Source organism: Gavia stellata, chromosome 23, assembly GCF_030936135.1.
Source record: "Gavia stellata isolate bGavSte3 chromosome 23, bGavSte3.hap2, whole genome shotgun sequence".
Lineage (NCBI taxonomy): Eukaryota > Metazoa > Chordata > Aves > Gaviiformes > Gaviidae > Gavia > Gavia stellata.
Genome location: NC_082616.1, coordinates 7,383,410 through 7,408,037, shown reverse-complemented (window position 1 = coordinate 7,408,037; position 24,628 = coordinate 7,383,410). Strand labels below are relative to the sequence as shown.

General features: G+C 39.6%; 1 protein-coding gene across 1 annotated transcript in view; it reads left to right on the top strand.

Moving 5' to 3' along the window:
* Positions 1-8,809: 8,809 nt before the first annotated feature.
* The window catches only part of PLCB4 (phospholipase C beta 4), a 130,015-nt gene continuing 114,196 nt past the window's right edge, over positions 8,810-24,628 (top strand). The window contains exon 1 of the mRNA XM_009810153.2: positions 8,810-8,830. The gene's annotated coding sequence lies outside the window, so the exon portion shown is untranslated. The remainder of the gene's footprint in view (positions 8,831-24,628) is intronic.

Genomic DNA, 24,628 nt, shown 5'->3' with positions numbered 1-24,628 from the left:
GGAGAGAGGTCCTGCTGCAGAGCACACGGGATGACGTTTGAGGTCCATTTCTAAGTGACCCCCATGGACCGACTGTCCAGGCAGTGTCAGTGCCCCAGCCTTGTCGCAAAAGGAATAATGATTGCATGTAAATAAAGTACGATTCTCATCTGCTTCATCTTGCTGGTCCTGATCAAAATAATAGCTCCCCTGTTATTTCTGGTTGAAATGGTAATGAATACGTAATTACTACAAATTCTATTTCAAGACTGAGTATACATTACATAGCTTACATACACAAGTCGGGCCACTGATTTCAACTAAGTGTATGTCCAGGTGATATACTGGATTATGCCAGAATTGAATTCATTCAGGTTAAGACAGAAGAATTAGAGAAAGGAAAAAATAAGGTGGTGATAGGCTTCATTATCAGATGGTAAAATAAAAAATTAGATAAGAATATCATTGCCTGAAAGGATGTAGCAGACAGTTTAAAATCTAAGATCTTGGTTTAGAGAATGTTTCTGTACCTTTGCAAGCATTTACTGAATAAACTTAAATACTTTCTGTATATACAGCTTACTTGCAGGTAACTCCACAGCATCATATACTAGATAGCTGATCATAAATGGCATTGTTGTGGCACACATGTAATTTGCTTTGGGAAACTAGGTCTCATATGGACTACTAATTATGGAAGGTACCTTGTTCACTTGTCAATACACTAGCCACAAGGAAGTCAGCATATGGCCTTACCATGAAACATTAGTTAGGTGCTACTGGGGAATAAAAACCAGGATATGACTGCGTTGAGGCGAGCCTTTGACAATTAGTTCATGTTTCAGATATTTGAGTTCAGAACAATTGAGTCCCTGTTGAACAAGTGGTTTCAGAGTTGCTATCCTGTACTGAAGAAATCTGCATAATTTGTAAAATGCATATGCTAACAAGAGCAAAGGCAGTGTTCTGGTAAGAGTTTCTAATCAGGCATTACAAATATTAACCTGATTTGTGTTGTGGGGTGTTTTTTGTTTTTTGTGTGATGGTGTTTGTTTTTTTTTTTTTAAAAAAACACCAAACAACTTTTGTCACTGAACTTTACAGCCAGTATCTAGAAATGAATAAACAGCACTATGTAAATATGAAAGTGGACCTAAACCTGAAGGTTTAAAGACACACTGTTAAAATTTTTCTAGTCAAAAATATCTCAAGTCTGGCCTGTGTAAATGATATGTGGAAAATTAACATAGTCATTTAATTTAATCACTTGGAGACAAGTCAAAAGCAAAGAGTGAATAGAAAAATTGAAGATAGTATGCCACTGGAAAAATAGCAATAGTTACTCTGTCACTTCTTTATTTTTCACATAAGAAGCAATAGCATTTCTTTCAGTGTTTCTTCTATGAGAAAGTCTTCATTTATTTCCTTAGCAAAATAAGAAATAGCGCTAAGTAGTGTGTATATATAGAAATCATGACAGATTCTGTATCTCCATCACCATGACCTGCAAATGGACACTGAACGACTCTCCAAAATATTTTATTATGCTCCAAGCAAGTTACAATGACAGTCACTGTATTCTTTTTTCATTCACATCAGCAGTGAAAGAAGGATATGTAGGAGAAAATCTGTTTTATTTGGAGAAAAAAGGAATAAAATAGAAATACTAAATGTAAACTATGCTGCTTATTTTATTGAGATGATATTATTTTGCTGTGGCTTTATTATGTTGTCATAACTCTTTTATACTGTCAAACTGCCACCATCTAAAAAACTTCAGAAATTATTTTGCAGCCACACTGGGTTTTCTGTTTTCAGGTTTAATCCTTAAGAACAGAAAGTGAAAGTTTTGGGAATCATCACTTGGTATTCCTGCTGAATTTTTTTCTTTGCAGTCCTTCACAGAATTGTGCTACTCGGAGCACCCAGATCATCAGCATGTATAAGTAAATTTTTACAATTGTTTTATTTTCACTGGTTGCAGACTACTTTGGGTTTAGCACTTAATTTCTGTTCCATGTGTATATTTTCTAACTTTGAGCACAAAATTCGGGTCCGTTTGCAAGAAATCTCCACCTATGTTGCTGCTTCACCACTTCTCTTTGCCTGGCACTCTGGGAAGGATGTCCCTTGAACCCTGCTGTACTTGGGAAGCATGGAAAAGGAGTGAGGATCTCACTACTGGCACCTTCTGAGGGTGGAGAAAGGAGTGCACTGTCCTGTTTTAATCCCCCAGTGTTGGCTGATCAATTTGGCACAATGATTTCAGTGGGGCTGCTATGCAGTGGCAGTTCTGTATCCCACCTGAGCGATTGGTGAAGGCATCGGTGATGCCTCTAGTAACAAACAATGGGTTATATCAAGCTGAATGAGGCAGTTGCTGCTATGATCAAAATATTTTCTTAGCTTTTTCTCTCTGTTCCTGTCTTACAGAAGGTTCTTGTTTACTTTTTGTGGCAACTGTGGGCTTCTGTTGGACCATTCTGCAAATCTTTGTAATTGGGATATGGGTATGTGTTGATATTTTTCTGAAGGTGGCCTTGTGGTTTTGGAGATCTTCCTTATTTTACATTTTAAATGTTCTAAAGTGAACAGAGAAAATAATATAAAAGATTGAATACAGTGCTGCAAGAAAAAGGAGTGATGTGTAACTCTGTCATTTCAAGACAGAATGAGTTCCTACGAGCTCCTAAGACTTAAGGCTACAGAACAAACGTGTTGCTGGATACTTTGAGTAGGCCTATGGATTTAAAACTTGAGTTTTTGTGAAGAGGGGTATGAGGGATTTTGATGCCAAAAACATATCCAAGAACATCCCTAGAATGGGGGTGGAATAGAGGGGTGCTGCCTTGTGCCCACCGGATTAGTGTTGTGCCAGACTCTGCAGAAAGCTGTAGGAGAAAGACGTGTCTCAAACTGCTGCAGGCTTATGCAATTTAAATTCCTTCCGTGAAGCAGTGATCTTCAAACTGGGTTTGCTCAGATAATACCAGTAGCAGGCGGTTGGGCAAGTCACTTTGCTGGAATTCACAGTAACATTCACTGTGTCTATACAGGTGCTTACTGTGTTCAGGTGAGAAGGCTGCATACAGGCAGATACCCTGAGGCTACAGCTAAAATCAGTGTTACAGGAGACCAAGGTAAAAGCAGAGCTTTTGCTCTATTCAGGAAGAGCCAGCTCTCTGTACCCTTTAAAAGTAATTTCCTTTACCCCACTTGTAGAACCTCTGTTAGTTTACTGGCATCGGTACAAGTATCCCCACTGACAAATGTGAATCCAGGATTTCACATGAGGGATGTAATGGTGGACAGGTCATTGGTTGCAATACATACGTACACCAAAACTAACAGAAAGATGCCTGAGTCAAAAGAGAAGCAGCAAGTGCAAAGTCCAGCAAATAGTTAAGAGTTTCTAGTTCTTCATTTTCCATTTATTGCTCTAGATGTGGCACATTACTGTATGCTGATTCTTAAAATCTCATTATTTTGAATACTCTCTTTCTGCCCCGCATCCATTTGGACATGACTTTTACTGTTCCTGTTACGACCCTCTGTAGAAGTCAATGTTCCTTACAACTGTAAAGCACCTTGAAATCACAGCCTTTAAATCCTTTAAAACATTAATCCCTAGTTCCAGCATTTTGTAAAATGCCAACTGCTGTTAGCATGCTGCAATTAAAGCACACATAAGGCAGCGCTGAAGAAAAAGATTAGTGTGTCTGGCCTGCATGAAATAGAAATGTGAGGATGCAGGTCCATGTTCTATTGCCCTGTATAAAGCTTTTTTAGTAATTGCCTGTCCCAACTCAATTTGCTTTTTCTCCTTATTCAACTGTAATTTACTATTGCCTCAGCTGTGCTTATGTATCTGTTTGTCAATCCAAACCTTAACCCTCATCAGTGAACTGAGTATAGAAAATAAGAAAAAAGAAGGAAGGAAAGAGGTGGGGTTTGGTTGACGGTTTTCTCCTCCTAAAATAATTTTAGTCTCCCCAACAGCTGCACAGGGGGCAACCATGTGAGTAGCAGAGCGGCAAACTGCCAATTTACTTAGTTATGCACAAAAGGTGGTGGGAACCCTGTAAAATGTCTTTGCCACTGGGAAATTGGAGTGGTCAGCTTAGATTGCACCTGGTGAAGCAGTCTCCCTAAAATAAGTACCAGTGTTCCTTGTGTAATTCCTGTGTTCTTTGTATAATCCATGTATGTGTTTTGGAGGGCCTTCAGAGGAAGCTCACATCTGCCTAAGGCAGGTGTTTGAACTTGGATGGACAACCCCGCCACTTTCCCTGCTTGCTTGCTACAGGGTTTTTAGAATTTCTCTAAGGACATGGCTTCTACTAGGTGCCAAAATTAGGCAGATTTGATCAACTTGATATGGCCAGAAGTACTTCGCTGTCATAAAAACTATCAAGATCACTTTTCTTCAAGAAGAGAAAACAGCACTGCCTTTCCCCTCTCCCTCCCCCCTGTATCCCCATCCAGCAGTGCTGTTGTGAATGCTGGCCACCTTATTAATCTTCTAAATGGTCTAGCAGTCCTTGTATTATGGCAGAAATTACTGCTCTGCCTGGAATTCTACTGCAGTGCTTCCAGTCACAAATTTTTTGCTTCAGCAACAATAAAATATTTCAACTTTTAGCATACTGTACAGCTGACTAGCTACACTGGGGACCAGAAAGATTTTGTATTGTTGGCTTTGGCAGTTGTTAGATCTAAACACTGCTCCATTATTTTGTGTTATGTTCTCTTATAGCAATTGAATGTTTCAGTTTTTAGAAACAAATAGAAAATGTTTGCTATTCCCTCCCTTTTGGGTTACTTTTCCTGGTTATATACTAGCAGTGCCATTCACATTTGAATAGATTGTTAGCTGTGTGTCTAACTCCTTGGTTGTTGTCTCTATTGATCAAGCCTTCAGGAGCAAGGTTCACTGAGTATAGAGAGAGAGAGATGTAAAGGCTCTGCAGTGGGAAGCAGGATGTCTCAGCAGCAGCCGTGCATTTGCTCATGATGGATTTTCTTTTTGTGGCTTCAGTTTTAGGTTAGAGGTAGAACAAGTAGAAGTGAAGCAAGGGTCTGTGTATATCTGTTGTCCCTGTTACAGCAATGGTGAAAAGGGATTTATTTACTGCCTGTTAGTGTGGCTGGTAGCTGGGGCGGCACTCCGTGCTCAGGCTGAAGTGAGGATGGTTTCTGTCCTGTCCGATTCCCTCGATTACTCAGCCTCTACGCCCGTAGCAGCGAGGAACGGGTATCTGGCAGTGGCAGTTTTCTTTTGTGTGTTGAACTAGATTGTTAGTCCCATTTATGCCTTTGCTATGGTGCGGATTTGAAAAAAAATAACATGTAAAAGTGTTTCAAATAACAAAGGGCTTAACCAACCCTACCATGTTGTAATTTACATCTAGCTATACATTACTATTAAGTAGCAAATAATTGGCATGTATGTCAGTAGTCTAAAGGGCCCAAGAACAGTTCTGTGTTTTCCACTGGGTCTAAAAATAACTTAGTTGAGTACTGGCATGCATAGTATAATCAGCAGGTTTCAATATGGTGATTTATAAATTACACAACATGATTTAAAGCTCCCCTTCACAAAAATAAGAGAAATGGATTGCTTGTTGTACAGCAGGCCAGCTGTGTGACTGTGGACGCATTTATGTAGTTACAAACTGAAACTTACCCTGTACTTCAAATCTGTTATTGCTGATAAAATTAATCATATACTTTAATTTATTATCCTGTAGCTATGCACATAATTCCCATTTGACAGTCCATTTGATAGCTTGTTTAAGTAGGCCTCAGACTGCAGTTAGCACCATGTGATACTGTCAGGCCTCAATGATACAGTTAGGCCTCAGTGCCACCTCTTCTGAATTGTTAGTAAATATTGCCAATCAGGTGCTTATAAAAGACTTGTTTCTTTTTTACCTTGAGAGAAGCAAGTTTTGCAGGAGCAGATGATATCTTTTATCAGGTTAACTGATGAGACCAGGAAACCAGCTTTTGGACACAGGCTTTTTTCTAGGTCTCTGAAAACAGCTCTGGTAATGCCGATTGATCATTTGTGTGTTCTGTCCTCCAAAAAGATTTGCGGCGATGGTGCTTGCAGTTCTTTCCTTGAAAAAGGCTGACTGGACATAACTTGTAAATTTGGGGGAGGGGTGGAGTTTCCTCATGGAAATAGGAATTAAATGATTTCCCTTTTGTTGCCACTTCTCACAGGAGCATTACTGGGATCTTTCTTCAGTGAACAAGGCTAGAAGCAATTCCATTTTTGTGCCTTAGTTTCATATAAGCATGAACTTGCTTCTTTCAGAGAACGTTCACAGAAGAATCGAATCTCAAAATCTGTCCTAGAAATGGTTGTCAGATCCCTGACAAATAAAGCTCTTATGCTTGACAGGCTCACTGTATGGTGCCTAATACAGGAATCCATCTTCTGCAGGACCAGGGTTTAGGTTTTTTCCTGTTTTCAGAAAAGTTTCAAGTAAAATTCATAGTTCCATCTGGAGTTATTAGAGTTATCCAGCTTCATTTTTAATCTGGATATGAAGTAGAGCCTGTGTTGGTGAAGTCCATTTATAGACTTCCTTATGGTGATAAAGTTATACCAGTTGTATCTGCAGATCCTTTTATATATCATTAGTGTTCGTTAGCCCTTACCTCAAAGTATTACTTATTCCTTTCCAGAGATCAACATAATTCTTATAAATAATTCCTTTATTTTTAGGAGAACTCAGAAAATAGTCAAAATTCTCGTCTGTGCTTCTGTGAAAAATTTCAAACGGTACTAGCATGTAGTGTAGACTGCAGAGCATGAAGAATGTGAACGACCCCTCAATATGATTATTAGATCAGGTCAAGTTTGTGTTTGCCTAGTGCTTGGCTGATCTTGGCACTCGGTTGACAGCAAGCTGGCTGGGATTTAACCTGCATTAGGCATGGGCAATGTTTGCTTATCTAAGGGCAGGAAAAAGAAGTGACAGGTTGTTTCAGCTCCTTCTGCTAACATAGCATGACTGTCATATCAAGCTCAGCTCTTGTGGATTGTGTTTCATGACTTAACATGAAGGTAGGGTTTTATGCCTTAATTTTTGGAATTGCTATTTTAACTAGTCCCCTTTAAAGGTTAGTTTTTTCTCTTATCTCACAGCTCCATCTACTGTTGGTGCACTTGGTTATATTCGGTCTCCATCTTTGGTTTTCTCTTAAACTCACACACAGAGCTAAAAGCTATTTTCATCTTTCATGCATTCTTGCTGTTTCATATCTCCTTTGTCCTCCCTGGTCTCCCCCAAATTCCTTTGCTACTTCCATCCTGCCCCTAATTTAAGTGCTGTGAGCACCACCATGACACTTCTCTGACTGACAATTTTAGGTGTTACTCAGATTTCTTTGGGTCACAGACTGAAGACGGTTGCATGAGGGGGATTGCATGTCAGATGCTTAATATCTGTTGGAAAAAGCTTCTTATCTGTGCACACATCTGATGGTTTCCCCAAATTCTTACTGTGTCACATTCCTGTTGCTCTAACAAACATGCCTTGATAAATGCAGTCTTACTTCACTCATACCAATTTGAAATGATTCCACAGTTTTTAGCCTGCTCCTTTGATGGTGTCATTGCCCTGTTTGCTTCTCCCTCTCCTGGCTTCTTGTACATCAAACATCAGCTGCCCTTTCGTACTTTTAAGGCTCTTCACCATGATTCCTAGTGGCTGTCACCTCTGCTCTGTTTCTCTCAGTAATAAGAAATGTACTCTCACGCCTGATCAGTCCAGGACCCAAGCCTTCGTTGTTCATTTTTTCCCATTCTCAACTCAAGACCTTTGTACTCTAATTTTTCTGGCCTCTTGCAGCAAAATTTGCCACCATAACATCTGACAAGCTGCCTCGTTATTGTTCTTCAGTTCCTCATAAAGTCTCTTTTCTATAAACAAACCACTGTTTTGAGACTCTTGTGTAGAAAGTATTATCGCATTATTTCCAAGGCCCCTCATATCCCTCTAGTTTAGCTATGTTTATCTCTGGCAACTTTTCCATGAGCTGTTTGGGATGCAGAATAACTTTGGTTCTGTTTTTGGTACAGTGCCAGACAAAATAGTGTTTGGCCTATGACTACAGCTCTGAGAGGGTCTGGAAATACGGATGATACTAACATGCCCTTGCTAAACTTTTTAGTTGCAATAACTGGTGGGTGAAACCTGGCCACGGGGCAGGCAGGATGCTTAGAAACCTTAGGAATGGATGTGCAGAGGATCATTGTCCTCATATTTTGTAATGCTTATTCTCTACTCCTGTGTTACTAGTCCTGTGTTACTGGAACTTGTCTGTTACTCATTCTGAAGTGAAATCTTCCCAACTTTATGTTGCTCATCTAAGGAAGACATAAAACACAAACAATTAAAATCAGCTAGCATTTATTCTGGGAAGATACAGATGTGGCAGCACTGTTCAGCTGCTTCTTTGTGATGATTATTAATCATTCAGGAAGCTTTATGAATGTTGAAAACTGTCCTGGCATGGTGCAGTGGGGAATGGCATGCTTCATCCAGAGCTTCAACTCTACCAGCCATGACTTATCTTTTTCTATGCAAGATTATATAGCAAAACATTTTCCGTGAAAGATTTAACAGTGATGTAACCAAATCCTGTTCTGAAGTGTTCGTCTTGATACTGTACTTTTGTGGACTATGGGAGGGGTGGTTTTACCAGTAGTGAGACCTGGCAGATAACACCAGGTTTTATACTGATCATCTTGTTTTATTGCTTCACAGAAGGAAGAGTTTCCGAGCACAGCAGTCTAATTAGACCACTGTTTATCCATCAAGTCCAGAACTGCTTTGTAAGTTGCTTGCTTCTAAACTAGAAATTACAGTTGAGTAGAATTTGCAAATGTGGTGCAATGGCTTCTCTCCCTCTCGCAATGTATCAGTTTAAACTTTTGGTCCACTATTGTATCACTCTGAATCAATTGTGTGTGTGTGTGTATATATATATATATATATATATAGGTATATGACTTGGCTTCACATATATTACCCTGTAATTAGTAAAATGAAACTAAGTATCAGAGAACAAAGAGGCTGTTACTTTGGCACATAATTTCTAGGTCTGATGTGTTTCACAGCAGTATTGGCTTATAATATTTTAAAATCTAAGCCTGCCACCATCTTTCACTGGTTTCTGTGGAGATGTCAGACTGTGAACCTCATCAGGAGCCAATTCTGTTCTTAAAGAACACACACTTTTCTTGTATTGTGGAGTAATTGCTGCTGGAGTAGTATGTGTATTAGAGAGATAGGAACAACTTTCTGATGTTGGAAGGAAGGTCAGGGAGCTGCTAGTGTCACTGAAGTCTTTGTAACCTGATCCAATAGCTTAAGATAGCCCAGACCCAAAAGAGACAGCTTTATTAATTGAGGAGGCAGCTTGGGGAACAGTGGGGAGTGACTGTAGCATGTGGGGCATGGGTTGTTGCCACTGGTGACTGGTAACTTCTCAGATAGCTATTAGTAGCGTTATTTTCACAATGAGGGCCTGCTCAGTTTGTGAGGGAATGTTCAGAGGTCATGACCATGTAGATGACCAGCTTGTGAAGAGGAACTTCATGAAGTAGCAGGTAGAAACATATTCTGTACAGCAGGGCTGTCTAGGCAGCTATTGGTATTCCAGAAGCACTCTCAAATTGCAGCTTAACAAAACTGTAATGTGGCTTTTGCACTTGCATAGCTCTTGTTTGGTTCATACTAACCTCAGTAATTGTCATGACAAAACCAAGCCAACAAAAAGGTCAGCCAAATGTTCCATCTAGTTCTTGCTCTCGCTAAATGGGATACATCTTCACGATTGAATTTTTAACTCTGTTGCCATGGATGAGTGTCATGCAACACTGGCAACAGATGAAACTGCTGAGGTGCAAAGCCTGTAGACTAGTAGAAATATTGGATCAGTGGCCTACATTGAGAAGTACTTTTTTTTCATCCAGAAAATAGAAGATTTCAAGTTCAAAGGAAAGTAACTATTCCTCCAGACAATACCTTGTGGTGCACCGGAATGTCTTGCTCATTAATGCATATCTGTGTGTTATGGGAGCCCATTGCTGTGGTCTCTAATTAATCTATAAAATCCTCCTGGAGAAATTAGGATGAGATTCAGTGATAAACTGTATAACAGTCACTACGGAGTGGCCACTCTGCTTAAATGCTCTCATCTGCTGGACCAGTGTCACCAGTGCTTCTGGATCACCTAAGCGAATCTCATAGTGGGCACTGGAGAAAGTTTCAATCTTTTTCTCTGCAATCACTACTGTGCAGAGAAGTCTACACATACCCAGCAGTGAGAGAAAAGGGAGTACTACACTGGTACAGGCATTCCCTGGAATTGCCTTTTTCACCCATAAAATAGGTTCAGCTCTGGGCCAAACAACTCTTCATTCTCTCATCTCATACTCCCAGCTCCATATTCTCCATGGATATACCCGAGTATTGTTCTGTTTTGGTTTTCCCCGTTGCCATTGCATGTGAGTCAAGCGTCACTGATAATGTCTAAACTGAATCTGTTTGTTACTGTTAAAGCTTAACATTTTTGAACTGTTCTAATCACCGATTTACCATTTTCCTGGAAATACAGCTAGTGCTAGGCAGAGCTTACTAATACAAACTTGAGAAACTGTGGGTGGATGTTGTATTCCCAAGGGCTGAAATAGTTGACAATAGCATGGCAACTGACAAACAGCAACAGAAGTCTTTTTTGGGCGTTTGTATGGGGCCAAAGAGAATACAAGCTGTTCAGAACTCAAGTGGATAATGAAGTATTTGGCGATGGTAGAGCAATATTATCCAGGCTGTCCTGGAGTTCAGAAAGCATTTGTATTTTTACTGAGCTGCGGTGGTGGTTTGGTGCATATGGATACATACGTGTGTGTGTGTATATCCTAAATGAAAATGAGTCTCTAATTATTTAAACTTCAAAATACTGAAAGTGATTAGGTTACATTTGGACTTACTTTTAAATTAAAGTGCTCTTTAGGAAGTATAAATAAGTATTTATTTAACACCAAAACAAACTTTAGCATTGGAATCCAGTGCTAAACCTCTAACAAGATTCTGTGACCCATGAAGGCTCATCTTAATCAACTGCATTTGCATTCTGTAATTTAGCCTTATGATGGCCTTGCTGGGTTTGAGTATTTTATGTGTAGCTTGGAAGCTTGTTTGAACCTTTCTCAGAGTCAAACAGGTTTTTTGCAGCAATCCTGAAAGTAAAAACCTACACATGAGGTCCTTGAAACAACAGCAACAGGTATTATAGAACTTTCTTTTGTTTTAGTTAAGTACACAAGACTGCACAGTGGATGAGATCTGTTTAGCACAGCAGCTTGGTGGAAATATTGGGGAAAGAGCTTGTATTCAATAAGCAATTTCTAAAAAATACAGAGTTTGTTTTAAACATTTCAGCTATTGTTGTGTCTAGTGCTGCTTGTATAATAAAATGACATAGTGACTTCAGAGCAATTAAAAAACTCCTTATTTTGATACACCCTTGGCGCTTCAGTGAGAGTTGCCTAGCAATGTCAGGCTGCTGATACAGCCAGAGCTTTTGCCTTACAAGGATACATATGTCACCTTTCTGTCAGATGTTACCTCTCTTGGTCCTCTATCTCTTTCATAAATGCTTGGAAGTTCAGTTGTCTTTTGTGGATTTTTTTTTTCTTTTCTTTTTCTCCCTGCTGCTTCTGTTTGTTACAGTTAATTGTTACAAGACCAGAATGAGACATTCTATTGTGGTGAGGATGAGTAACAAAACCAACCAGGATATGTCGTTTGTTACAAAAACTTGAGTACCACCTTTGTGAAATTTAACATCAGATGCTACAAAAAAAAAATCACTTGCCCTTTCTTTCTGTTTTTCAAGTATATCATGCCTTGATGTTCTCTGCTACAGGCAGTGTTTTGTATTCTGTTTGCTGAGCTGGAGAAGTCTAAATGTTTCATAAAAGCCTCTTTAGGAGAAGGAGCCAAGCAATTTCTCCTTCATGCTAGCAGCAGGGTTATTAAGGCTTCATAACTTCTTACTCTCAGAGGTAGGAGCCAGAGAAAAGGAAGATGGGCCAGACTTAAAGAATTAGGGGGGAAAAAACCACAAGCAGCGATTTATTGCTCTAGTGCTAATCCAATTTACTTGAGTCATTCTTCTAGTTGAAAGGTTTTGTATTCTCATGTTGCACTGTGGTTCCATAGTTTTGAGGCCATCATAAACATGAAGGGAGGCCTGGAGGAAAAGATACAGAGATGGGCGTAGGCAGCAATCCCACTGCTGTCTCTCCTTGGACGTCCATGCCTGGGTTCCAAGGGTGGAATTTTAGTCAGCGGATTAGATTATATGTCTGTTAGCTTGGTTTTGTGTTATTTACAGCTTGTTCTTAGGAATTTAATAAGTTGATTATACAACCTCATGAAAGAAAAACTCATCAAGAAAACCACATAGCACAAAAATACTGCTTATGGCTCAAAGTTTGAGCACCAAACTGCAGAAGGGTATTCTGAGAAAAGTGTAGTTACATGCTTGGTCTGATCAGGTGTGCTCCCCTAGGTGTCACCTCATGGCTGCCATTGGTGGTAGAATCTTTGATCGGGCTTTGTATGGTCATTGTGTTATTGGATGGATACTTGTTTAAGAGTTAAAAGCCAGTGTTTTGTTTCTTCTCTTCTTTTCCAGGCAAAAATCAAAACTGCACAGGTGACTTTACATTGTTAGCAAGTGTAAGGCACAGCACAATGAAAGGAGCTCGCAGAGGGAGCAAGAGACATTGCTGTCTAGCATTTGCTTTCCTTTCTTCTCATATTAGACAAGCTCTATTTGTTGCCATCCTGTTGACTCTACCCCTGTAATCAGTAGTGAGCACAAAAACAGGGGAGTGTATTTGGTTCCTCCACAGTGAGAAAAGGTGAGAGCTCCACAGTGAGAAAAGGTGGGAGCCTGCTGTGCTCCCTAAAGGTGCATGCTTGTAAAACTGGCATCATTCAGTCTTTAGGTTTTGATGAATTCAATCTTCTTTCCCCAGCACTTCAGTAATAAGGATGCTGCCATGTAGCTGCCTTGTTATTTCTGCTTGTTAGTTGGAGAAGGGACAAAATTAGAGTGTGTGTGGCTTTGAACACCTCAGTTGCTGGCTGAAGGTCCCAGTCCAGCATCCTACTGATCAGATGTATACCTCCCATCCTCTTTTCTCTTTCCCTCATAAAAGAGTAGGTATGCAAAGAGCCTGACATTATGAAGCATTCAGAGGGCTTGTTGATGATTAACTGAGGCTTGTCTGGAGACCAGTGCTAGCAAAGACTATATCCTGCCATTCAAAGACGTAAGTCAAAGCCTGTGATCTCTCAGCGTGGTTTCCTATAAAATACATCAAAGCTCCCATTCAGGGGCATGTTTGCATCTCCTTATGAATTGATGTGGACTTCTCTACACAGACACTGGTGGGTCTCTAGTGTTTCACTTAGCAGCTTACTCATTAACAAATGAACTTGTAAATTCAGCACAGATGTTAAAGGTATCAATAAGTCACCTACCAAGTTCAGCCAGTTCTGTGTAGTGCACATCAACATGCTGCTGAGATAAAACAAGCAATCAAACAAAAAAACCCCAGACTTGACAGTGTACCTTGGATGTTATTAGCAATCAGCAGTGTTACTCAAGTTAGTGAGCCTGTTAACAACCTGGCATTAAGGTATTTCTGTTTTACCATATTACCGTAGTATCAAAAAAAACCCCCAGCCATACAGAGAGCCCCAGGATTTCACGGGCTTTGGAAGTGGACAAATACACTACAAAAGAAGGTTTCTGCCCAGAATGGAAACAATCTGTGATCAGGGAACGACCTGTAAGAGTTAAAGTTGGGAAGGTCAGACCTAAGGAAGTAAGGTATTTTTTTTTTCCTGGAAATGTCTAAGTACTTGCAGCTGTAAGTGGAGGCAACTCCTTTTAGTACTGCTAAAAAGGAATGAAATAAGTACAAATCCTTATATACTATTTTAAATTTTTTCCCTTGTTTTCTTTTGTCTGTCTGTCTTTGCTTTTTTTTCTTGCCTGTGTCTCGGAAAAATTTATATGGCTATTTGTGTTAATTATCCCTGGAAATTTATAACAATGACTAGATTACATTCAAGAAATCAAGTTTTAGTGCAGTGTGACACTTGCAACTATGCAAGTCTCAAATCTTTTCACAGGTTACTTTCTCAATTTTGGTTTATAAGAAGTCTGATTATTTATATGTATAACATATTATGCATTTGTATACACCCAGGCAGTATATTTTCCTTGTAGAAACAATTTGTATAGACGGCTTCTTGCCAAGAAAACAGCTTTCCTGACATTTAGTATCTCTCTCTGTCTGTCAGTTTAAGACAGCAAACCAGGCCCTCTGCAAATGAGTTTTGTGCTAGGTAAAATATCTCTGAGTAACTGCCTTGACCCTGTGCTGGGGATGTTAGTCACGGAGAGTGTCTGCATTGGTATGGTGAAGGAGAAAGAAAAACCAAGCACAACCCATCTGGTTGTACTCCACTTAAAATGGGCAATTCCCTGATGATCCCCAGAAGTAAATTTTAATAAATACCTTTAGAAAGGTCTCTTTGCTTTGTCCTGCTCCCTTCTTGTAAGGGGATAATGCTGTGCAGAGATATAGCGGATTTTTAGGAGCCTGGTCTCCTAGCTTTAATCACCTTCTAACATTCAACATAGACACATCTTTTGGGGTTTTTTCAAGTCTACGTCTTACTCTAGAAGTAGGTAATCTTTGAATCTCTGTGTCTTAGCCTCAACTGGAAAAATAGTTCACCTTATGTATGTTCTGTTTGTTAGCAATGAAAGCTCTATTTCATAGCAGCCGCAGGAATTGTAACTCTTCAGCTGTGCTCACTGATAAAAATGTACAGCCAAAAAATAGGAGCTATAAGATCTTTTGCTGGACTACTTTTGAGTTGATCTGGGATGACAGAGCCTATTTCAGGCCAACAGTCATTCTAAGGTTTCCATGGAGATTAACGATGGCAGAGGAGCAACATCTGAGTGCAATTTCCTAGAAAACAAGGCTATAATGTTGTAGTGGAGAAGTGAAGTCTTTGCATTTTTGTAAACTCATAGAATAGTGAAGAACATTTTCTCAGTGGATTGCAATTTGCTTTCGATTTGTGCTGAGCATGAGCTGAAGTAATACTTTTGCAGTGTGGCGATTTTCTTGCAGTTTACCTCGGTGCTGTAAGTGATGATTTCAGTACCATCTCATATACCATCTATTTTAGCTTTGATTGCTATTCTCTTGCATATTTTGTGTATTCTTATTAAACTGTCTGCACTGAATTAACTTGTTGTAAGGGTGACACCCAGGTTTCCCTGTGGGCATGTTTGCAACGCATGAACATCAAAATTAGAGTAAGTTACAGCTCTGCTGAGTCTTCTGAAACTTAGGACCTGCTATGAAGGATAGTAGGCGTAAGAGAGGGGAAAAGTGGCAAGGTGAGAAAATACAGAAGTTTAACAGAGGCATGATTCAAAGCTAAAATTTGACCCTTAAGAATTTGAAAACTGTTACCATTGCTTGCAGTTTTATAAAGATTAAAATGCTGCTCCACTGTGGAGAGATTACTGACCAAGGAACAGAATGCGTTAACACTCAGGAATGGAGGCATAGCGTTTTTGCAAAGGGAGCGATTAGGAGATCTGAAGGTGCCTCAAACTTAAATTTGGCCAATTCTTCAGGTTTGAGCAGAAAATGGGGGGAAAGACTTGTTCAAAATCAGAAAAATGGGGGGGGGGGGGGGAAGTCTTAAGATTTTATGCTTAAGTTGAATTCGGTTTTATTACTAAGACACTTGTTGCTTCTATTATACTGCCTATAGAAGGGTGCTCGCGCATGCATGCGCATGTACTGAAGAACAGATAGGGTAGCAGTAATGATGGTAAACAAAGTCAAGTCTCTGCTTTGCCTGTTTTTCTCAGAAGATGATTAGAGAAGAGTCTTTTCTGGAGCATCTACTATGCTTCAGTCACCATACTTGGCTCTTGTTTCTTAACTGTAATTGTAACAGAAACATCTTTTGTGTAGAAGGAAGCACCGGACTATGTAGACTTGCTTTTATGACTTGCACACATTATCAAAATGTACTCGTATTTTAGAGAATTTGTTTTTTAGAAAGCAAAGTGGCAAAGCATCTCTGAGCTCAGATCCTTTTATGTCTGAGTTCAGCAGAAAAGGAATTATTTTTTCCCCAGGCCAGTTTCTAAATTCCTGAAATGCAAAGCTTACACAGTGAGAGAATGGCCTAGTCTTGTACAAAGCAACTGACAGTTCCTCTTGAAAATTGGGACAAGTTAATACATTCCACATGTTCTCTGCCCCAGTTTTTCAAATTGATTATTTTGAAAAGCCAAGTAAGCCTATCTTTATTTTGCAGGAAATGTTTGGTGCCATTAGGCAGCAATGCTGTTGAAAAGAACAAAGCTGGAACAGCTTTTGATAATGTCCTCTGAGAAATGGCGAATTGCTATACAAGTGATACGAACAGGACTGTTTGTTCTCACTGGGTGCTGAGCACTTGAAAATTCACACACTTCACTTATGAGCCTAAAAAGGAGTGAAATTCTTTTGAAGCCTTAAATATTGAGCCATTTTGAAAATCTGTCTCTCTGTGTAATGCGAACATTTGCTATATGACTGGTTTACAGTAATGCAGTTATGAGTGCCTGACCATTACCTGGAGGGCTGAAGCTTTTATGTGTTACTCGACCTAAAAAGGGAAAGTCTGTTATGGGATTATGTCCTATGAAGCAATACAGTCTTTTTGCAGGTCTGGGTTTAGCGGGTTAGCGAGTTTCATACTTGGATAGCAGGAGTTATCTCAGCGTGGAAAGTGAAGCCTGGGTGAAACAGCTACAGGCTGCAGTCTTATTTCCTGTGAGAGGTTAAGGTTTAATGAAATGTTCTGTAATCCGTAACAGTGTTGAAGCGCCTTTGTGTTTGTTAAATGGACAGAGGAAGTGCAGAGTAGAGGAAAGTTATGGAGAAAGAATATTGTTCCATATGCTTTTAAGCACATTCCTTCGGGAGAATGATTCTTCACCTCTACTGAGTCATGCAGATGGTTGCAGAATTGATTGATGTTTTATATGCAAGTATCCTCCTATCCATCTAAATTGCTCCCTTCAAACAACGCCTTTTGACTTGGTTCTGTTACTAGCATACCATGTTTGGCAATGTTTCGATATGCTGGTTTACGTGACCAAATACAAAGTTTACTTAACCAAATATAAAGTAATGGCATGACAAACACAAAGATAGGAATCACTAAGGTTGCAGCAGAGCATAGCATCTTTTTTAATATTGCTGTTTTTTTGATATTTTGCTGTAAAAAAGAACAGGCAGATGTCTGTTTCCACCTCCTTATGTCCTCCTGACCTGTCACCTTTTCTCTTCTCTTTGCCCATCGTGCCAGCGGCTTTGGCAATGACAGAGCCTTTTGTAGGTACCGACCTCCACACCTCTACTGGTGGGCTATTCACTACTGTGAGACACCACACCTGTTGGGAACAAGTGATCTTGAACAGAAAAAGAAGAAAAGAGAGGGAACCCTCTGCCTAAGCTACATTTAGCAAATTCTTCAATGCTTGTTGTTGGTTTTTTTAAAAACTCATTTGCCTTTCCCCTAAGAAGCAAGAGGGAGTTTATTTTGTACAGTAACCTCACAAAACTGGTACTAGAAAGGCAGATGCATAAAGCACAAACTAAAAGGAACATCAGACCATCTGCCTTAAACTGTAGCCATGTCAGACCTTGGTTGGCAGGAATAAGGAGCGGCTCTAATTGTATAGGAATGAGAGCTAGGACTTCTAGTGTTGGATATCTCACATGGACAGTCTGCAGTATGAGGCTCATAATTTCAGTTTTTCCATTTTAGAGGCATGAATGTTGTGCCCTTCAAGTCCAGCATTTATACGTGGAAGTGGACGTTTGTAAGTGCACACTCTGCAAATAGCTGCATGGCTGACTACTTGTTTACTCTCAGCATGAATGTCTGCATGCAGAGTTTTGCAGGTGCAGCCAACACACAAACATTTTTCCCACGCTCTTCAGCCATCCCATCATTTTAGAACAGGACCCTGTAAGTTGATATCTGATACTCTGAGGTTTTTTTAATCAACTTTGCTATGCCACCATAATACTGTTTGTTTGCTGCAGGAGTTTTCACTTTTAGGATCAAGTAATTCACTTAATCCAAGATTTTCATATTGCCTACATCACAAAGAATACCAAAACCTAAGAAGTTACCAGTTCTTTACACACCCTTAAGAAAGAAACATTTTTGGTTGAGTATTGCTTGCTTTGTGTTTTCATGTAGTAACATAAACCCTGATGTGTCTGTATGTTCTTCAGTGTATAAAAATGAGTGTTTTGCTTCTGCATGGGAAAAAAGCCCTGAAGTTAGTAAAAAAAGTTACCTTTTATTATTTTTTCCATATTAAGAGCCTTGAAAGTGCTCTAAAGTCAAAGCAGTATTGAGTCAGTGATGTCCATTCTGCATAGAAAATCATCCAAGTTTGACCAAGTTTTAGACTTTAAAAGACTGTTCCTTGTATACTCAAGAGTTTTACACCTAAATTCTCCAGAGTTTTTGAATCGGTGAGCATGCTACGGCCTCTCCCTTTCTTTATCCTCATAGTGCTAATATTGAGGTAGGAAAATGTTAACTCTGTATTTCTGCTGTAGAGCTGCAGCATAAGCAGGGTTGCCTGGAGTGGCACAGGACCTGCAGTCAAATTGGAAATTGAACTAGGGTTTGAATTGAATCTTGGTAGGCATTGCCTGAGAGAGGAGCCTCCCTGCCTGATAAACAAGTTTTAAATGACTCATGAACATTCAAAGATGAAGGGGGGTGGAGGGGAGGGCAGAAATTGGAATAAATGGTGGAGTCAGAGTTTGAAGGACATGAGCAACTTGTATTTGGAGAAAGGAGACAAGGGATGAAGAAAATATGATGATAAAGGAGAATAAATGAGATGGGTATGAGAGTTTGGAAAGGAGGCAAAGTGGCTTGAATAACAGCAGAGGAACTCACCAATTCAGCAAAACAGGGAGTCTGTGAAGAGCTGGGGGATGTCTGAACAGGGGAGAGAACACTCAGAAGAGGGAGATGTTTTGGGGTGCGTGTGTGGAAGGTGCAGAGAGGGCATCGGGGGTTTATGCATCCAGAGCTTGGGAATAGGAGAGGAGAGGTGTCTTACCTAGTGATGTTTGATAATAATGAGTGAAAATTAGTTTCCATCAAATTGGAATTGTGATTTTTTTTCATAGAAGAGTCCCAGCAGTTAAGCCAGTACCTTCTTCTGTGCCTCTATTACTGTTGCTTTAGAGAATTGCTGCCTTCATCCTAGGGGACCGTGAGGTGTGGCTGCAAGTGTTGTCAGAAAGATCAGCAGAAAATCAAGGGCAAAAAAAGCTCAGATATAACCTGCATTTAGCTTCAACTTCGTTATTTCTGTTTCAGTCCTAAAAAATACAGCTTCCGTGTCCAAAGCTTGTCTGTTTCCTTTTCACCTATTCTCAATTAAAGTTACTGGGTAATACCTGTAAACTTCATCTCACCTAAAGTGCTGTACTAGCTTTCCCAGTGTACCCGATGCAGATAATTTGAAACCTAAAAACCTGGTAGAAATATATAGCGCTTTTTTTTCCTTCTACAATGTAAGTTTTTATTTCTTTAAAATCCATGTGTAGACTTCTCTTTTTTGAAATCTATGGGAAAACAGTGAAGAAAACAGCAGGGCCACATGAGGGAATTCCATATTTATTTTTGGCATTTAATTTCCATGAAGAGGAGGTTCCTGTTGACTCAGAACATTTCTTTCTTTTTTTTTCCAACTTGCAAATGTTAGGGAAGCATTAAAAGTTAGTTCCTTGTTGTCAAGATTCCAAAACAGATGTTGACGTAGTAGATTAGATGTAATATTTGTGTAACTTTGAAAACAGCTTTTGGGCTGGTGATGTTTCATAAGCAGGATATGAAGCTGTATTATCAGAAAGAGTATTACTTCCCAAATTCATGTTGCGTATACAGAATTGATCAGCTTATAGACAGTATACCACAGTGATTGAAGGGCCATGTGCAGATCATTAGTAGTATGAAAGCAGAGATATGTGCAGTTACAACTGTTCTCTATGTAAAATAGGGTTTGTTGTAGCTAAGGCCTCATGCTTGACTTCTGAGGTTTGCAACGGTAAAATCATAAGATGGCCTAGAACTAGAGAATTGGGAAGATAAAACATCATATACAGGAAAGGTAATTGTTGTATTTCAAAATAAAACCCTCACCTGCACCATCTGAAAATTTGTAGAGATACAATTTACCACCTGTAGGAAATTACTCCAAAATACTCATTCTCAGGGAGAATTGACTGAAGAAATGCTTTGGCTTCAACCTCACATTTCTTGTAAAAGAAAATATCAAAGCAACAAATAAGCTGTAGGAGGTCCTTTGGATTGCAGGGTCACTTTCTTCTTTTCCACTTGGTGGTTAATTAGCAACATTGAGCAAAGTGCTGGTGGTAGTGGGGAGAGGGGAGGAGGGGTGTTAATATGCACTGTCCTTTTGAATGCAAAACTTCTGGGGGGCAGATCTGTTCTGAGGTGGGTCAGCACAGTGCCTACCAAACCCCAACAGTACCCATGACTTTGTAGTTAAAACCCTGTCTGGGAGACTTGCGCTGTGGTGAGGAGTGATGGAGAAGTGAGGATCAGATTTTAGCAGGCCGCTCATTTGCTGTGAGGCCTGGTCGCTAGCACTGCAAGCTAGAAACTCTGCTGCTGAGGCCCAGGCCCAGGCCTGCATTCACACTGGTGATGGCTTTCTTCCAGCTCTGCCTGCAGGAGATGCTGTTTGCTGTTGGAATGTAAATCGTCCCCGAAAATGAGGTTGTCATGAACAAGCAGTACTTGGTACCTGATAATTCTGAATTATTGGGCTAGGGGTTAGTGTTCCTTAATGGATAAATAGAGAAGTCTGGTATTTTCAAGGGCTATCACAGCATCTATAAAGCCTGTGTGCCGCTCAGTAGGACCTAAAGCAGTTCTCTCCTGAGTTCAGCTTTGACTGCCCTGGTCACGATCATAAAGATAGTTGGATAAACCAAGAACGACACCTATTTTCCTACAGGGAAATTGGAATGAGAGTTGGATTTATTGCTTCTCTTGATCCAGCTTTTGCGGTCCACTTAAATGGAGTCTGATTACAGTCTTTGTGAGGAAATTACATATTTAACTGTAAAACTGCAGATGTAGCTATTTTCAGAAATCTACCCGCCCGTCCTTGTACAGCTAAAAATGGCTTGTCCTGCCTCAGACAGAGGGATGACAAGATATCCAAGCTAGCTAGTCAGTCGGGCCAGGCTGTCTTGCCCCTTAAAGATTATACTGCTGGAATTCTTTTAAATACTCTTCTGCACAGAGTCCATGCAAATTAGCTAATTACCAGCCTCTGCTCAGGCTTCCATGAGTGCTGAATAATGAAACAGAATGATTTAATTTCTCTAACATATTCTCTTGGCACTTTTGCATGCAGAATATGTTGCTCTAAAGTATCCCTTGATACTAGATCCTTGGCAGTGTTCCAAAACTAGTTCAAGTTAAAAACCACTCAGCGTAATTCAAGGGTTGGTAAACCTAGATTTGTCACCTTCCCTGCATCATATAATTTTACCGTCTGTAATGCGGGCTTTCCTCTTCCCTCACAGAAGTGAAGAGGTGATCTTATGTAAGTGTTTAAACTGTGAATCAGGGAAGATAGTTGTCAATGGTTATGAAAAAAGACAATGTAGTGTTCTCAGTTACATTAGTAAATGAGGGTGATGGTCTTCCACTGTGATTTTCAGTTTTGCATTGTGCTTACTCTAAAATGTATGCCACTGTCAGAGACAGTAGTAGTGTACTTTAATTTCCCATTGAAATTCTTGTGAAAGAATTTGTGTGTAGGGTAAAGGAACATTTTGACTGGCTGAGTGTAGATTATTTAAATCCCAAAAAATTTTGGGATGTGGCCAGATTTCAGCTAACAGGAAAAGGCATTTGCTCAAGAGGTTCTGTTTCTCCTCAGTTGCTGGGTCCAAATCCTAGAAATACTCTCAATATATGTTAACTCATTCATTTTACTGCAACTATCAAATAAATCTAAATACAGGCATAAGCACTGGCAAGTGTTAGCCAGCTAGTTCTATTAATTGAAACGTGCTGATGTCATTGAAGATTCCTTTAATGGTAGCTGCATTCTTTAGCTGTCTAGATACCATTAAAAAAACCAAAAAGGCATGCCTTAAGCCATGGGCAAGGAGGAGTAGTGTCTACATGTTATTTATAATAAGCCTTGGTAATCAAGAGGAAGTTGTAGATCAACTAATTATATGTTGTTGGTTGCCTGTCTGTCATCTTGCTATAGTGTTTCAATGACCAGAGATATCACAATTTCAAATAGAGAAAATTGATTTAATTTTCATTGTGTTTAATAGTTAAACAATAGTGTTATCGCCCTATAAAATGGTAAACATAGAACAAAAGTATGTATAGGAAGTTCAGGCGATCAGTGTATTGTATGTTTTTCTTTGCTTAGTAGAGGATCCCTTTGTTGCATCTTTCAAAAATCGTGGATTAAGGCCCCATTTCAATTTATTTCAACAGCATCAATCTCATAAATACCAGCATAAGCAGAATACCGCCCCCCCCCCGACACAGAGTAATTGCTAAGTGAAACTAGCTGCAATATGTGTCATTAACCCTTTGTAAGTATTTGTAAATCATAGTATTGACATCATAGTTGGACCTTGCTAATCGCATCTTTGTTTAGATGAGGCTACGTGGAGATCTGTCTCAAAAAGCTACTTGTGTGTTACCATTCCTCCTTAATTCCTTGCATCTTTGTAATCCAGGCTGAAGCTGGATTGAAAATTGTCGGTAGTAAATCTCATGCAAGTACTATAATTTATTTCAGTGCCCTAAACATGATAAGGATTGTGTGGAAAAGTGCTTTGGTCCCTAGTTTGTCTTCTATTTTAAACAGCTAAAAGCAGCAGTCTGACGCTAAGCTAAAATTAAGGGTATTTTGCAGCCCCTAGAGAATTGTGTTCCTGGTTTTTGGGCATCCTTATTTTTTACAATAATTAATTTCAAATCAGTTAGACTAAATTTAAAAAGGAAAAGTGTTTCAAAATTATGTAAACTGGAAACTGTGTAACAAAAATATTTACCAGTTTTCATTCAGACTTGTAATGGCTTATTCTTTAAGCAAAATATTCCCAGCCAAGTCGCATAAACTGGGATGCTGGCCTTTCAAGATCACTTCTGTCCACTGGCCCAGCATGTGCCGATAGCTTAGCTGTCACAGCATGCATGTTTTGTCATTTCAGACAGAGCCTGCACATCTGAATTCCTGATTGTAGGTCATACTGGAAATCAGGTTTTTTTAATTACCGCTTGTATTTCTGGGGAAAAAAAAATCATTTAAAGTACTGTGACCTTGCCAGAATTCTTAAATTAATATCTACTGCTGAGTTTTCAAAGAGCATGAAGGGAATGTAGCTTCTCTAGGTGTCTTCAAGAAATTGAGACAGGGCTTAATGCAGGTCCAGTACTAAAGCTAGCAATCATGCATGTTTTGTTTTTTTGGTTTTGCTTTGGATTGGGTTTTTTATTATACTCCTCCCCATGACTTCCGAATAATGGTAATTACTGGAGTTTGTGTGCTTCCTAATTGATTAGGATAACAAAATTCTAGGAAGGACTTGTTGGAGTACCCAGTGCTGGGCACAGTATCTCAGAGGAAGTGCGGTCCCTGGACAGAGTTGAAAGGAGAAAGATGATACACTTAGAGTATGAGAAAAGAGGAAAGACTGAATGAACTGGGATTGTTTAGCCTAGAAAAAGTCTTCCTATTCAGATTGCCAGTTGAATGTTTTACTGCATCCAGTCATCAATTAGAAAAACTGATAGCAGCTTGTCTGTGTCCAGTGCTACTTTTTTGTCTTTTGAAGTTAACAATACTTGTGTGCGCTCAGAGATTGCTAAGGGACAATGCCTATTGACTAGCAGTAAACATTCGCTAAGCAGCCATGTTCGTTGCCTCTTTTCAGTCTCTTATACATCTACAGTGTGACTTGTGAAGGGCAGCACCAACCAGCAGTGCGTCTATTCAGAATCGGCTTTTAGATGGATACTGAAAAACTTCATTGCCTCAAGACTTTGTTTCAAATTTATCATTCAAAAGTGTGTGTAATTTAAAACAAAAAATATCAGCCATTGTAAAAGTGAGGTAGCCATTAGATATTATCTTGTAAGTACTGTACCACCTTGTTTTGCCCTTTTTTAAGGATCCCCTTCCTTAAGCCTTGCCTCATAACTGTTCATTTCCTCAATGGCCATTAGATGCAAAACTGTACTGATCCACTGGATATCAGCTTTACACTTACTTTACTGAAGTCCATTGCTGCCACTTGTGAATGTGGTGCATGGGAGAGCAAATGATGATTGCTCACTCCGCACCAAAATTGATGTTCTCAGTATTATCCTACCTGAGACCTCTCGGAGACATCCTGTTCATTACA